The 16,138-nt window shown below is 49.3% G+C and overlaps 1 protein-coding gene across 1 annotated transcript in view; it reads left to right on the top strand.

The window, feature by feature from the left end:
* Positions 1-16,138, top strand: part of LOC132415251 (C-C motif chemokine 4) — a 175,088-nt gene that overhangs the window by 24,588 nt on the left and 134,362 nt on the right. Inside the window, exons 4-5 of the mRNA XM_059998499.1 lie at positions 9,599-9,643; positions 12,981-13,104. The gene's annotated coding sequence lies outside the window, so the exon portion shown is untranslated. The remainder of the gene's footprint in view (positions 1-9,598; positions 9,644-12,980; positions 13,105-16,138) is intronic.

Consider the following 16,138-nt stretch of genomic DNA (forward strand, 5'->3'; position numbering starts at 1 on the left):
GGGAGGCCTCCCAGCAGGCTCAGGGGATCTGCCCAGGTGGGAACAGGATTTGAACCCCTCTTCAAGACTTTTCCTGCTACAGCCTGCCCTTGCCTTTTGGTCCAGCTCTGGTTGGTTCATCCTGTGTCATTCTATTCTGTGCCTCCCTTCCCTTCCCCATCCCCTGCTACATTTCACTGTGTCAGGGTACCAACTGTGACGACCGTTCTCCTGTTCAAACACAGTCAGGCTGGAGGGCTGCAGCTTGGCCCCCTCCCCGGCCTTTCGCACCTTCACCACACAGTTCAGGGGCTGTGTACGCCCCACTTGTTTTCTGCAGCTGGAGACCACAGGCGGTATGTTTGCTGATGTGCTCACTTGCTTCGGGGGACTGGAGGAGCCCACTGCAACACACCCTGGCGGGGGTGGGGGGGGGCAGCTGTGGGAGCGAGGCCCAGGCAGAAGCATCAATTCTTCCAAAACTGCTGGGGGCGGGGGGTGGTGGGTAAGGTGGGCAGACGATTTCAGGGCCTCTTCCTCACACTTCGGAGTCTGTTTTTTGTTTTTGTTTTCCTCTGCGTGTTTGTCGGTGGCTTCCCCTTTCTCTGTGCATACATTCAGAGGACGGCAGCCCCTCCCTTCTGCTGTCCCCAGCTCCCAGGAGAAAGGCCGGTTAAGGGGGACAAACTTGGGGCTGAGATCAGACACATCACTTACTCTCTGTGTGTCTTTGGTCATGTTATTAGCTAGTCTACACTTTGGCTTCCTTTCTAGAAATAGGGCAGAGAATCCTAGCTCCTGGGACACCGCAGAGTATGAAATGAGGCAACCAGTGGACTGCTCGGCACCATTCCTGGCACAAGTACATACTCAGAAGTTGATGCCTTCTCTTTCTCTCCCCAAATGTCCAGGCTCTAGCATTTCTTCCCTCAATGTTCCCCCCTCCGCCCAGGAGAGGTGTTCATCTCAGCTCAGTGTCAGGAGGCATGAGGGCAGGCAAGGGGTGTTGACGGTGACTTTCCACTAGCTATTAGGCGCTGTGCTAGATATTTTAGGCATTATTTCACTGATTAGGAAGAAAACACATAGAAAACAATGATGACTCAGGCCTGCCTTGAGCTCTCCTGCCCTCTGTGCGGCAGGCTTCAGAGACTCAGGCCCTGTGCTCTGCCCCTTCTCTGGATTTCTCTCTCTCTGAGCCTGGTCATGGGGTGAGACATGGTCCCCTCTTCCCCATTCCGGGCTGTCCCTGCAGGTCAGCACACAGACCCTTTTTCAAAGAGTTTCACAGACAGGCTTACAAAGGAAGTGACACATGTTTCAGGATCTTACAGGATTCTTGTGGCTGTGATCTGGATCCTGCCCCTGTTTTGAGCTGGTCCCGAGAAGCCCCCTGGATTCTTGGCTGTTGCGTCCATTCCCGGGGCTGGGGGTCTGCAGTCTCTCGCCTTGCCTCCCCTGTGCATCCCCCCACCGCAGATCATTCAGGCCACAACAGAATGGACCTTAGCACCTCCTGAGCCATATGCGTTTTTTAGGACCTTCAGCCTAGGAGAGGAAGTCCCCTTGGGGAATTTCCTCAAAATGGGATTTGGAAATTCTGCACCTTAGTCATTCCTAACAGAGGAAGCTTTGGGCAGTGAAAAGAGCAAGGGACAGGGAATTAGGAGACCTGAGCTCTAGTCCCAGTTCAGCGCCAAACCTAGTTGTGAGATTTTGGCAAACCTCTTGCCTTTTGTGGCCCTCAGTTTCCTCATCTAGGAAATGGAGGTTTGACAGTATTATTTCTGAGGCCATTCTCCATTAAAAGATACAAAACTAGAGGATCTGTAGTGTCCTGGAGGAGAGCTGGGGATAGGTGTCTTATTGCCCCTAAAATTGGTTAATATCACTCCTCCTGCAGGTAAGGCTGAGGGGTTATCATTATTACCCCTTCTTAACCTCCCGTCTTTCCAAGGCTTGGGACTCACCTTACCACTTGGCTCATGAAGTCCTTCCATGGGCAGTACTGCATTCGTCCACATGCTCGCTGCTCGGCCCTTTCACTTCACTCACTCCTTCACTCCTTCCATTCCTCCACCCATCCACCCGTACCTTCATCTCTACATCTGTGTCATTTAAGATTTTGCTTATAAGTGCAGAAAACAACTCTGGCTAACTTAAGCAGGAGGGTAATGTACTGGGGGTAATGCTGAGTAGCTATTAGAATGGATAGAGCATTGGAGAACCTGACTTGGAAAAAGGACAGGTGAGAAACTATCTGGGTGTTTGGGCAGCAGCTACTGCTTGACAGTCTCATCAGGCCACCACTATTGAAATAAATGTACTCCAGCCATTTTTCCTATCCACATCTCAATCTATTAAGGATTCAGAGTCCTAGGGAGGGAGGATAACCAGGCAAGCTGGTGTCATCTGCTTGCTTCTTGGCTGGGAGAGGATAGCGCACCTGATTTGCAGTACCACCGAGACTATATACCCTGGGGGAGAAGTAATTCCACAAAAGGATGTCAAGCCTCTCGGCCAACCAGGAAACACATGTTTATTGAGCACCCATCATGTTGCAGAGGCCACACCAGACACTTAGACACAGTACAAATCCACCCATCCCAAGGGTCTCCTCACAAAGGATGTATCTACAGAGCTGAAACAAAGATGAGGACCCAGAGAAAGGAATTCCTGTATAGCCATGCATTGGAGGGTCCCAAACAACATTTCTAGGGACAGGGTGACTCATCCTGGATGTGGGCAGATAAGGGGGGTTTTTGTGGACACATATCACAGGAGATTGCTTACATAGATGCACAACAGGATGTGGCCAGGATTAGGCACCAGAAACCCTAGGTCTGCCTTTGGTCTCTGTTCCTCTCTAGCAATGGGCAAGTCGTACTTCATTTTTTTCTTTTTTTTTGCGAACCGCGGGCCTCTCACTGCTGTGGCCTCTCCCGTTGCGGAGCGCAGGCTCAGCGGCCATGGCTCACGGGCCCAGCCGCTCCACGGCATGTGGGATCTTCCCGGACCGGGGCACGAACCCGTGTCCCCTGCATCGGCAGACGGACTCTCAACCACTGTGCCACCAGGGAAGCCCCGTACTTCATTTTTAAAATCTATAAAACAGGGAAAATGAATATAAGAATCCCTGCCCTGTGTAACTCAGAGAACTGCTGTGGAGGTGGAATGAGTTAGTGGATGTGAAGGTACTTTACAAGTACAAGGATGGAGAACTGTTTTCGCCATGCTTACTTCTGTTTCCAGAGTGGCTGATGAGAACACCCATGGCTCATGTGTTACTCTCACTTCTTTCCTGCCCTCAATGCCCACTGCCCAGCAGTAATCATGGAGAGGGTCTGTTGAGATTTTTTGCTCTTCAGGCTGGTGGATAAATGTCCAGGGTAATCACTGCTACCCACCTCAGAGCTGTGGATGGTCAGGAATCTGTGGGCTCCAAGTAGGCTGGAAACAGCAGCTGGGTGAGTGTGTATGTGTGGGATCAGGTCCTGGTTTCTGGGTGAGGCATGGCAACTCTCAGGGCCTGTTTTCTCATCTGTGAAATGGGTGGTTTGCTTGCAGGGAGCAGCCTGTTGGTGGTGCTGGCTCATCTTTGTCACTTGTCCTAGGACGAATGTCTGGCTAGGCACAGGCCTGCCTGTCTGCCCCCATCTTGTCTCTGCCAGCTAAAGGTCTTTCCTCATACAGAAAGCACTCCCTGTGCGGCCTTTCATTGTTGGTGGGCTACACGTTGCTGCAACCTCTATGGAGGGCAGTTTGGCAAAATCCATTTGAATTTTTAAAGCATATATTGTATTTAATAAGCACTAGCAATTCTACCTCTAGGAATTTATCTTACATACATATGCACACAGGCACGACCTAATATATCCAAGATATTCATGGTTTGTAATAATGAAGGCTGGAGACTGTCTCTCAGTAAGGGACTGATTAACTAATTTGGCACTTCCATGCAATGGAATATCAAGCAGCTACTAAAAAGAATGATGTAGCTCCCTACGTGCAGATATGGAATGATCTCTAAGATACAAGAAGTAAGAAACAGAATAGGGACTTCCCTGGTGGTCCAGTGGCTAAGACTCTGTGCTCCCAATGCAGGGGGCCCGGGTTCAATCCCTGGTCAGGGAACTAGATTCCACATGCTGCAACTAAGACTTTGCATGCTGCAACTAAAAGATCCTGCACGCCACAATGAAGGTCTCACGTGCTGCAACTAAGACCCGGCGCAGCCAAGTAAATAAATATTTAAAAAAAAAAAAAAATGAGAGAAACAGAATAGTCTATGTAGTGTGCTACATGTGTGAAAAAAAGAAAAAAAGGACTCACATGTATAGATTCTCTTTTGGAGGCTTGTAAGAAACTGGTAACAATTACCTTCCCTTCCTATTAGGAAGGGGAACAGGAGGGAGGCCTGGGAACAGGGAGGGATAGGAGGGATACTATTTCTTTAAAGCTTTTAGACGTTTAAAATGTCAGTTTACTTAGGACAAAAAATATATTTTGAAAAATTGATATATATCATTCTAACCGATATAACTATTCAAAATTAGTATATATTTTCAGTTTCTGGTTAAAATATATATATATATATATATATATATATATATATATATATATATATATATATATATATATATATTTTACACGAATCCTTCACCCAGATCCCATTTAGCTTGCTTGATTTTTTTCTTTTTTGAAAATTTTTATTTTATATTGGAATATAGCTGTTTAACAATATTGTGTTAGTTTCAGGTGTACAGCAAAGTGATTCAGTTATACATACACATGTATCTATTCTTTTTCAAATTCTTTTCCTATTTAGGTTATTACAGAATATTGAGCTGAGTTCCCTGTGCTATCAGTAGGTCCTTGTTGATTTTCTATTTTAAATATAGTAGTGTGTATATGTCTGTCCCAAAGTCCCAATTTATCCCTCCTCCCCCAGAGGGATACTATTTTGCATCTTCAGAATTTGTATCATGTGCATGTTTGGTTTATTTATAAAGAGTCACCTGCAGGATGTGCCCAGGTGTCCAGGAGGAATTCCCTTGGCGTTTCTTAGTCTCAGAACCTCTTTTATCCCTGAGTCCAGTGAGAGACCCAGGTCTTCTCAGTGGGGTTCTCTTAGGCGGGACGACTCACCGAGTGGCTCATCCTTGCTGCCGCCTCTCACCCCACCCCTCATCCCATCAGGTGACTGGCCTTTTAGAATCACACTTTGACACCAAAAACACGGCCTTATGTGCCTTCCCCTAAAAGACTGATGGTTGGACCCAGGGAAGGAGGGGCAGATCACTATCTATCTCCTCCGACAGAGGGTGTTGAAGTGGAAACATCACAGGCTTCAGAGTTGCACAAGCTTTGGTTCAAATTTCGGCTTCTGCTGCTGAAGCTGCAAAAACTCAAGAAACTGCCATGATCTTGCTAGATGGTTTGCTTATCTGTAAAATGGGCCAACTACTGGGTTGGCCAAAATGTTCGTTCGGGTTTTTCCGTAAGATGTTATGGAAAAATTCGAACAAACTTTTTGGCCAACCCAATACTACTGAGCCCTGGGACTGGAAAGACGAGAGGAGGTCATTGTGTACAATGCCTGGCACACAGCAGGCACTCAGTGAATGGTCACAGCTGTGCACATTGTCGGGAAGTCAGGGCCTCCTGCTGGGGCCCTTTTTCATGAGGCGGGGAAGAAACAGTCTTGGTTGGAAATGAGGGCCTCCTGGGCTTGGTCCCTTTCCCAGTAGAGGTGAAAGAGGCATGGTGCCTGCCCACCAGGGGTACACGCTGATTAGATGGTCTGGGAGAGCCTCGAGTTTGCAGCTTCCTCTCTGTAGCTCTGAAGTCTAGAGACGGTATGGTTGGCCCCAAGGTGACTGTTTGCAGGATGGGACCTGCCCTGGTGTTCACAGTGGTGACTCTCTGGCCAGGGGAGAGGCTGACTCAGGAAGTTCTGGAAGGTGCTCCGTGAAGATGGGTGGTCGGGACTGTAGGGGAGCAGCCTCCCCCAGCGTCAGGGGTTCTTATCTCCTGGCTCCACAGATGACCCTGCAGCATACTGGCCTTTCCTGCCACGTGGGAATTGTTCTGAAAATGGGGTTCTCCTCCCAGCTGCAGAAACATAGCTCCTCCCAGGATGGGCAGTGGTGGAGAGCACAGCGTTTAGAGTAAGGCAGACCTGGGTTTGAGTTCTTGCCTGGCTGTTGGTTCACTCAGTGGCTGTATTCTTTAACTTTGCTGAGCCTCGGTTTCCTTGTCTGTGAAATGGGGATAATAACATTGCCTACTTTTCACTGTGAGGATTCAAAGAAATGTATGAGGCAGTACAAAAATGTTGTTTTAGTAGAGCTGGTTAAAGTTGAGCTGACTGATCTAAAGTGAGGGCAAAAATCTTAGGGGGGGAGTTACTCTTGGGCTTAGGGGAAAAAGTACATAATGGACATGTTCGATAATAAAGGGGGAGACCCCCTACCTTATCCCACCCCTACCTATATTGCCTAGAGAGGGCTAATTGTTCTGCAAAAGAAAGAACTAGGATTGGGAGTCTTTAATGGTCAGTGTGAGAGTTGGTGTGGGGTTGTGAGGGAGAAGAGGACAGATGGGCAGGGGTCCCAGGTGTTGGTAAGAAAGTCAGGCCAGGGAGAGGTTAATTCCTTCTGGCAGGGAATGGCCAGTGGATTTCTAAGGCAGGGATTTTTATGGTTAATATCCAATTTCAAGTTCTCACCCGAATCATTCTGTGCTACATTCAGAACCTATCTTATGCCCAAATTTCCAGTAAACATCTGTTAACACCCAGTAACTCACACCAGGGTTGTTTTGGGGGAATGGGGGCCCTGACCCATGGTGGGTGAAGCAGCATGTGAAGAAAGAGAGAATTCAGTAGAAGCTGGGAATTGGAGGAGACGTGCCAGGATCCAGCACCAGCCTTTAGTTCTCCTGGGGGATGTGGATGGGCTGAGACTCCTGACTGCCCGCAGTCTCTGAGATGCAGGATGGAACGAGTTTGGGGATATTTTGGTGGGGCTCCGGATGACCCCAGAGCAGAGGCTGCCAAGTGGGTGGCTTAAAAAGGAGGGAGGATGTGCTGAGATTCAGGTCAATGAGAACATGGTGGGGCAGAGGCAGCAAGTGAGGGACCAGGGGCCCTGGCCACACCCAGTGAGCAGACCATGAGTCCCCCGGCTGCAGCAGTGTGGCAGCTGGGAGGGTTCAGAGCAAGGTGAGAGGAGCCACACCTCAAAGCGGCATTAACGAGAGCCAGCAGGATGAGAGCCATGTCCCTCACCCCCAGCCAGGGCCTCGAGGCTGCTTAAGTGCCCCCTGCATCCTGAGGCCATCTGGGAGAGGGTTTCCCATCTTCTTCCATCATTGGTGGGAATGGATCTTCCAGTGTGAGACCAGTTACTGAAAATAAAGAGAACAACCCTTTTGGGGGTATATCTAAGTGGTGTACATTTTTGACACTGCCACATGATGCATGGTTAAGAATCACCCCCGCTGTCACAGTTGCACACAACCCTTCAGCCACAAAACCACCCTCCCATGTCGCAGACACATAGGCTGCTCTCCTTCCTCAGTGCTGCAGATGCTCAGACCACCAGCATTTCTCTCTCCAAAGCCCTGCTGTTCCTGCTGAAAGCACGAGGGTTTTATGTCATGTGGCTGTCCTTTGACATGTAGCTTCAGTCCTCTTTCAGAGGCTTAATTCCCTAAACTCCCCGCTCCTGCCACCCCCGGGACCAGGCAGGAAATGCTCAGAAAGTAGGATGTGGAACTGTTTTGTTAAAAAATAGAAAGAAAGAAAAGAAATGGAAAACAGCAGCTGAGTCACAGGGAGGTGGGGCTGGACCCAGGCCACCGGGATGTCAGGTGGGCTGGATCGTCTCTTCACTGTTGTGTTGAGCTTGTCCTTCCCCCCCCCCACCCCCGCTTCTGTTAAATGGGGGATAATTTTAGACAATTCTTTCCTCAAGGCTTTTGGCAAGATGAGATGACGTAAAGAATTGAACAGGGCTTAGCACACGTGTTGTAAGCACTCACTGCAAAATAGCTGTCATTATCTTGTCTGTTCTCTCCCACCCTCCGTACTTTTGGTCTCTCTCTCTCTCTCTCTCTTTTCTTTCTCTCTTGCCTCCACTTTCTCCATCAGTGAAAAGGTGAATGGTAGCACCATTAAAAATCTCTACTGTGAGGAAAGGAGAACTTTCCTGCTGGGAGTGAGGGGCTGGCTAGTGGAAACAGGGGTCGTCTTGATCCCATGTTCTGAGCAGCCAAGCCAAAGCAGGGTGGACTTACTCCCTCTCTCACCTCCGGATCCTTGAAAGCCAGTTCCACCACTTACTAGCTGTCTGACTCTGGGCAAAGGCTTGAACTTTCCTGAGCCTGTTTCCTTACTGGTAATATGGGGATGACCCTGTACACTGCACACTGCGGCTGGGATAGTTAATCGGCAAACTCTACGTCACAGGCCCAGCCAGATGCACATGGCAAATGCTCGGGATATGTAGCTACTTACGCTAAGATGACGAAGCTCTACTGGCCAGGCCAACAACCTAGGAGTCATCCTTGACTTTTCTTTCTCTCACACCTTTGAGGTTGGGCTCCCCTGGAAGCAGACCACGAGATAAGAATTTGAGTGCAAGTACTTCACTGGGAGGTGATCCCGAGAATTTCCAGTAGGGAAACAGAGAAATGAAGCATAAAAAAGAAGGATGGCCCTGCAGGGTTCTTTACTGAGCAGATTACCATTGTAATGGGGCACCTTGGACTCAGTTCCTCTGGGGACCTCTGGGCACTCTGAGATGGGCAGGGGTCCCAGGTGTCCCCTGCATTGGCAGGCGGATTCTTAACCACTACACCACCAGGGAAGCCCAAACCCCAGGGGCGAGAAGCTGAGTGATTTGCTCACCACTGCATGTCTATCATTGATCAAGGGCTACTTCAGGGTGAATTCCCCAGCATTCCCATCTTGCTGGGGGTGGGCTCTGGGGCAGAGTTGCAGGTGCTTGTGGTAGAGGGACTGCCCGCTGTTGTGTGGCCTGGATTAAAAGGATGAGCCGGACCGAAAAGATTCCTCTGTTGGGGCCTTGGAAATGGAGAAACAGACTGGTCAGTGGAGGCATAAGAACTTCCTCAGCTAGTACCCCTGGACGCTGAGCTGGGAGGGTAGATTCTATGACGATGGCCCGTAGAGACCACGGGGGCGGCGGGTCAGGCACTGACTGGTCCCATCTGGGAACCTTGGAGTCAGACAGACATAGATGTGAATTTTGGCTTGGTCACTGACTAGCTGTGTGAGTTGGAGCAAGTTGCTTAACTCTCTGAATTCTCCACAGTTTTCTCACATGTCCTACAGCTAATCCCTGCCCTGAAGGGTAGATATTAGGATTAAGTGACATGTGTAAAGTGCCTGAGATAAAAAGATGGCCACTGAGTGTCATTTTCCTCTTCATTTCCTACTGCCCCGCCTCTTGCTTCTTGAAGCTGGGCTGTGACAGGGTAGCAGGGTCGGAAATGGGTTTGGAAACAGATGCTTCTTAGGAAGTGACGGGGAGAACTCCAGCTAGCAAAGCGGAAGAGGAGGCACTTTCATGACGCAGAATTTCCATTTCAGGCTCCCAGGCAGAATTGGGAGGACGGTCCCCTGCCGTTGTGAGAGGTAAGCACAAGACTAAGCAAGGCCAGGGCTGCTTAGGCAGAGGGGGATTTCTGGAGCTTGGCTGGAGAGGAATGGGCCCTCCCCGTCCCCCCTCTCCCCCGGGGCCGGGGTGGGGGGGAAGGTGGGGCGGTGGTGCTGACAGGGACTCTGTTCTGTAGGAAAGCAGGTGGGAAGGCACCCTGCCAGTCCTGTGGCCAGGAGCCACAGGCTGCTCTTTGAGCCCAGGGGGGAGGCAGCCAGAGGTCCCACTGTGGTTCAGCCTCGGGATGAAGGGTCAAGGGAGTCTGTGGTCACACCAAAGTGGCAGGGAGGCCACAGTGGGAACACCCTCAGCGGACTCCTTCCTTGTGGGTCTCCATGCCAGAGACACAGGGTAACAAAAGTTAATGAAAATTATGCAAGTAAAACACAAACATAGAAGAGATTCAGATCATCAAAACAGATTCAAATAATGCAGAAGTACCTAGAGTTGTAGCTGGACTCTAAGTCCACAGACTCGGGTTTATAGGAAAGAAAACTTTACCACTATAACCTAGTCTGATGTGTATTTTTAGCCTGCCTTTTTGCTGGCCTGGTGGGACACTTTAACCTCAGCCTTTCTGGGGTGTTCCAGGCATTGGGGGGCCCATATGATGATCTGTCCCCACTAGTTACTGCTGAGTCATCCTCCCTGGGGTTAGTGGGGGTCTGGTGGTGTTCCGATAGTTTGGGGTCACACTTGAGGACACGGAGACCTGCCCCAGGGCTGCTGTGGCCCATCTGCCTGGATGTTCTCCACAGCCCTTCTTCTTTGGGTCTCCCTGTGTCGACTTCAAGATAAACACACAGTATCAAGTGTTGTGAGTTTGGGCTTCCATGGTGGTGCAGTGGTTAAGAATCCGCCTGCCAATGCAGGGGACACGGGTTCAAGCCCTGGTCCGGGAAGATCCCACATGCCACGGAGCAGCTAAGCCCGTGCGCCACAACTACTGAGCCTGTGCTCTAGTGCCCGCGAGCCACAACTACTGAGCCCGTGTGCCACAACTACTGAAGCCTGCGTGCCTACAGCCCATGCTCTGCAACAAGAGAAGCCACCACAATGAGAAGCCCAAGGACGGCAATGAAGAGCAGCCCCCGCTTGCTGCAACTAGAGAAAGCCCACACACAGCAGTGAAGACCCAATGCAGCAAAAATAAAAATAAATAAATCTTAAAAAAAAAATTAAAAAAATAATAAAATAAAATAACTTAAAAAAAAGACCCAATGCAGCCAAAAATACATAAAATAAATTAAAAAAAGAGTTGTGAGTTCAAGTTTCATTCCGGGACTTACTGAGGACTATAGCCTGGGAGACAACCTCTCAGCCGCTCTGAGAAAACTGCTCTGAAGAGGTGGGGGAGAAACTGGTACATGTATGATTTCTGGCTAGAGAATACATACGGTCAAGGAGACATCTTTGTAAAAGATTACTGCTAGACACAAAGAAAAGGTATCTCAAGTTAATGATTCTAGTGCTTTTCTGTGTATGGGAAGATGTGAGAATCTGGGTTCATTAAAATTCTTCCTGAGATAAATATCTAGCTAACAAAGGGGCCTGCTTGTCCGAAGCACAGAGTGCGTCATCCTGTTGTCTTAATTTCCTCTCAGAGTGTGCTGTCAGCCAGCGACTGCTGTGGGTTATGACCTAATCCTTGTAGAACTGGGTGGTGAGCAGTGCTCTTTGTTTATCTTTGTTTACACCTGCTTCCTGGCAGTGACGCTGGAATGCCCAGGCTGCACCTGCCTCCCTCCAGCCCAAACCAAGACTCTCTTTTTTTTCGGCCACTCTGCGTGTCTTGCAGCATCTTAGTTCCCTGACCAGGGATTGAACCCGGGTCGCTGGCAGTGAAAGCCTGGAATCCTAACCACTGGACCGGTAGGGAAGTCCCTGTTTTTTTTTTAAGGAGCGTTTCATTATCTTTTTCTTTAACTTGAAATATCGTTGATTTACAACGTTGTGTTAATTTCTGCTGTACAGCAAAGTGACTCAGTTATACACATATACACATTCTTTTTAATATTCTTTTCCATTATGGTTTATCCCAGGAGATTGGATATAGTTCCCTGTGCTATACAGTCGGACCTTGTTGTTTATCCATTCTATTATTTTTGACTGCTCCGCGCGGCATGTGGGATCTTAGTTCCCCGACCAGGGACCAAATCTGCGTGCCCCTGCAGTGGAAGCGTGGAGTTCTAACCACTGCACAACCAGGGAAATCCCTGTTTATCCATTCTAAATGTAATAGTTTGCATCTACTAACCCCAAACTCCCAGCAGGACTCTCTTTTCATCCTGGAAGAAATCCATACTCTAATAATTCCGGTGAAGACATTAAGGAAATATGCTTTGAATCTTGTTATTTATTATTATTTTTTTTTGCGGTACGCGGGCCTCTCACTGTTGTGGCCTCTCCCGTTGCGGAGCACAGGCTCCAGACGCGCAGGCTCAGCGACCATGGCTCACGGGCCCAGCCGCTCCGCGGCATGTGGGATCTTCCCGGACCGGGACACGAACCCGTGTCCCCTGCATCGGCAGGCGGACTCTCAACCACTGCGCCACCAGGGAAGCCCTGAATCTTGTTTTATTCTTTGTGCCGGGGGCTTAAGCTTTTAGAACACACAAGCCAAAGAGACCTTCAGTTTTGCTCTCTGCCCTGCCTTCTCTCTCCCCTGAGAGGGATGCAGGAGCTGCATGGTGCAGACTATCTGCTTGAATGAGGGAAGGGAAGAGGGGATAACAATAGGAAAATACCCCCAAATATCCTATCAGGATAAATAAAATGTGGAAGCCTCCCTTCCAATAGGGCTTCCTTCTCCACTGTTAACTCCTATGAGCGGTGTGTCCTGCATTTGCATGTGTGTAGATCTGGTAACCTGGGTTAGTCCCTAATGGTCATGCCCCTCTATAGCCAGGGGCATTTCTCCATCCCCTTTCCCATTTAAAAATGCCATATAAAGTACAGTGTAGAATATACTACAGGGAGTAGTAGAATATGGCCAGACAGTCACGTGTGGTTACATCATGCCCTCTGCACAATCCCAGCTGTTTTTATCTTGATAGATGTGCAGCTCCCAAGGGAGCAGAGTACAAAACTGCTGTCTCTGCTTTACCACTCCCCCAACTCCTTATTAAAAAGATTATTGAGGTGTAACTTGCATAGAGCAAAGTGCATAAATCTTACAGCTTGATGAATTTTGGCACATGGATATATCAATACTTGTGTAGCCATCACCCAGCCTCATTTTCAGCATCCCAGAAGTTTCTCTCATGTTCTCTCTCTCTCTCTCTCTTTTTTTTTTTTTTTTTGGCCACGCCACAGGGCTTGTGGGATCTTAGTTCCCTGAACTGGGCCCCAGGCAGTAGAAGTGCAGAGTCCTAACCACTGGACCACCAGGGAATTCCCTCCCTCACGTTCTCTTGTAGGGAATATCCATCCCACAAAGGTAACCACTCTTTGATGTCTATGACTGTTTTGACTGTCCTTGAATTTCGTGTAAATGGACACCTAGTATTTACTCTTATGGGTCTGACTCTTTTACTCCAAATCACATCTGTGAAATCCATTCGTATTGCATTTATCAGTGGTTTGCTGTGTAGTATCCCGTTGTATGCATGCACCACAATTACTAGGACTGGACACAAGGTTCTCTGAATTCAGGTTTCCCTCCAACCTCTGGTCTGAAGGGAGGATTTCATGACACACTGCTCTCTGGTTGTTTGTCTTGAGCTCTCACTCTCTACTCCTCTGCCACTCCTCTTGGGGCAGAGGGGCAGGGTTTCCAGGTTCTCCGCCTGTCTCTACATCATGCCTTCCTCCTTCTGAGGAGGCACTGGCCCTGCCTTCTTTCTTGGGCAGGGAGAGAAACTGGTTTACCAAGGAGGAGATCCAGCAAGGTGATACCTGCTCTGAGCTGGTGTGGGACTCCTGATTGGGGAGGGAGATTGGGGAAGGAGAAAACAGGCCAAAGGAACGGAAGGAAATCTTGGCAGTGGAGTGGGGGGTCCTGGACTTCCACAAGGCTGTGGCATTGGGGTTGCACCAAGTTTAATCAGCTCTCCCAGCGACTGGGGACCTCGAGCTGGAGTCTTTTTGCGTACAAGGATGCCCAAGGACAGGGGTCACCTTGGTTCCTAGCCTGTCAAAGCAGGGCAAGGAGGATGGCTCAGAAAGGACTTGGAAAAGGCTGGCAGGACTGAGCTGGGGAAGCGGGCTACGGCTGCTGGATGGGAGAACAGGTCTTCACTTGGGAGATCCCTGTCCCCAGGAGGCCCTAGCCAAAGGCTAGGATGGCCTTCTGGGGGCATTAGAGAGCTTCTGAGCAGACGACCATTTCTGGACCCCAGTGAGCTGGTTACATTTTAATTTATTACGATGTGTCAAAGCTCCAGCAGCTCCAGAGGGGAGCTGCCTGAGTGTCAACACTGGGTGTATCCACTGCGCATGCTGGTCTCCTTCTCACCCCTGTGCTCCAGCCACACTGTCCCCTGGGCCAAGCTGGCTCCTGCCTAGGGCTGTTGCACTGGTTATGCCTTCTGCCTGGAAAGTTTTCTTCCCATCAGTCCTCACATGGCTGATTTGCTCTGGTCATTTAGCTCTCAAGGAGCATGTCACCCCCAAAGTAAGGCCTTTCCTCACCACCCCACCTAAAGTAGCCATCCAGTCATGTCCCTGGATCTTGAGAGCTGCTTGGGGGTCTTTCCACTTCTCCAGTTCTTACAGTCTAGGGGAATCCAAAGCTTTCACAAGACTTCCGTGAATCCCCAGTGACTTACTTCACATTTTCCAATCTCTGGTCTAGAGGTGCCGGCCCTGTCTCACACCTCTGGCTTTCAAAGGCAAAACAGTTACTTTTCTTGGTTCAGGCAGAGCAATTTCACCCCTTCCCCTGAAATATTGGTCCCAGTCTATGTCCTGGGAGAGGTTCCTGCCTTCACTGGGATTACAGACACATTTTCTAAACAATGGTTGTTTCCTCCACGAGAGGGATTCTTGTTCTATCTGCTAAAAGACTAACAGCATTTTACTGTCAGGGTAAGAGGCAGAGTTGGGATCTGAACCTGGATTTGTTTGCTGAGTGTGGAGCCAGTGCTTTTAAACCGTTGCATCAACTGTGTCCCCCATATCCTCATTGAGGCTGCTGGTGACTTTCAGTAGTTACTCACATACAGGTGCAGGCACACGTGTATTTTCTACAGGGGAAATGCTTGCTCGTCTGGCCCATCTCAGGAGGCTGCTCCGAAGGCCGAATAGCATTTCTTACAGGCCAGCCAGAGCTAGCCGCGGGACATCTGGTTGTCCCATGCAAATCCTCACTTGCACTAGATGGATGCCCGAGAGGGGGCGTGCGGCCAGACCTCTCGGTGCCAGGTAAGATGCTCTTTGTACTGCCCAGAGCTGCTTCCTCACTTTCTTCCCTTCCTGTCCCACGCACTGGTTCCTCATGTTGCTGTGTGTGGCCTTCACCACTTACTACCCCTTTCTCTGACACAGGAGTGGAAACCCCACTATTCCAGGCCTTATTGTTCACGCCCTTCCAGTCGATCACCTTCATCCACAAGGCTGACAGTCATGTAAGCTGTCTGGGCATAGGTTAATGTGGGTGAGGTCTTCAATGTAGGATGATCAGGGCTGGGAGACCCCTATGTGTCAGGATGAGGAGGTCCTTCCTGTGTGTGTGTCTGTGTTCATGCACGTGAATGTTTAAAGCCAGGCATTTATCTACCTTGAAAAGCCTAGGAATAGCCCTCTTTAAAAACAATTGAGGGGCTTCCCTGGTGGTCCGGTGGTTGAGACTCTGTGCTGCCACTGCAGGGGGCACAGGTTCGATCCCTGGTGGGAACTAAGATCCCACATTCAGAGCGGAGCGGCCAAAAAATAAAAACAAACAAAAAAACCCAACAAAAGACAATTGAATGCACCTGAGATAAGTACTTTTGGTCCTGAACTATTAGGAGTTTCTGGCAAGCTTTATATTATGTGCTAGGGTAAGAATTTGACTTTGTATATAGATTTTCAATTAGGTTTTTGGACTGACATCTCAACCCTGAACTCCTCTGATAGACCAAAAGAAAAAAAAAGAAAAAAAAGAAAAAAGACAAATAATGACATTTCCGTTCCAGCTTTTGCCAGAATCCTGATCCTGGCCTTTGCTTCTTGTTTGCAGCCTCAGTTTGTCCCTAAGGCCTTTGAACTCGGGTTCCCCGATTTGACCCTCACGCTGGCTAAGGACTCTGAAACCTCCTGCTTGGGTGTACACACTGAACTTAGTCTGGCTCCTGTGTCAGTCCAAGCCCTGCCACCCCTCTATGTTCACTCTGGCCCCTGTGAGCAAAGGTCCAGCCTGGCTATGTTGTATTTGTTGGTGATTCTGTCATCCCTGGGATGTGAGCTCCTGGAGGAGGATGTTTGGTCACAGTCAGCTGTAAGCTCTCAGCTTTGATCGCAGGGAGGGTGGAGAGAAATCCCTGGATACAGGA

The sequence above is a fragment of the Delphinus delphis genome, chromosome 19 (genome assembly GCF_949987515.2).
Source record: "Delphinus delphis chromosome 19, mDelDel1.2, whole genome shotgun sequence".
NCBI classification, from domain to species: domain Eukaryota; kingdom Metazoa; phylum Chordata; class Mammalia; order Artiodactyla; family Delphinidae; genus Delphinus; species Delphinus delphis.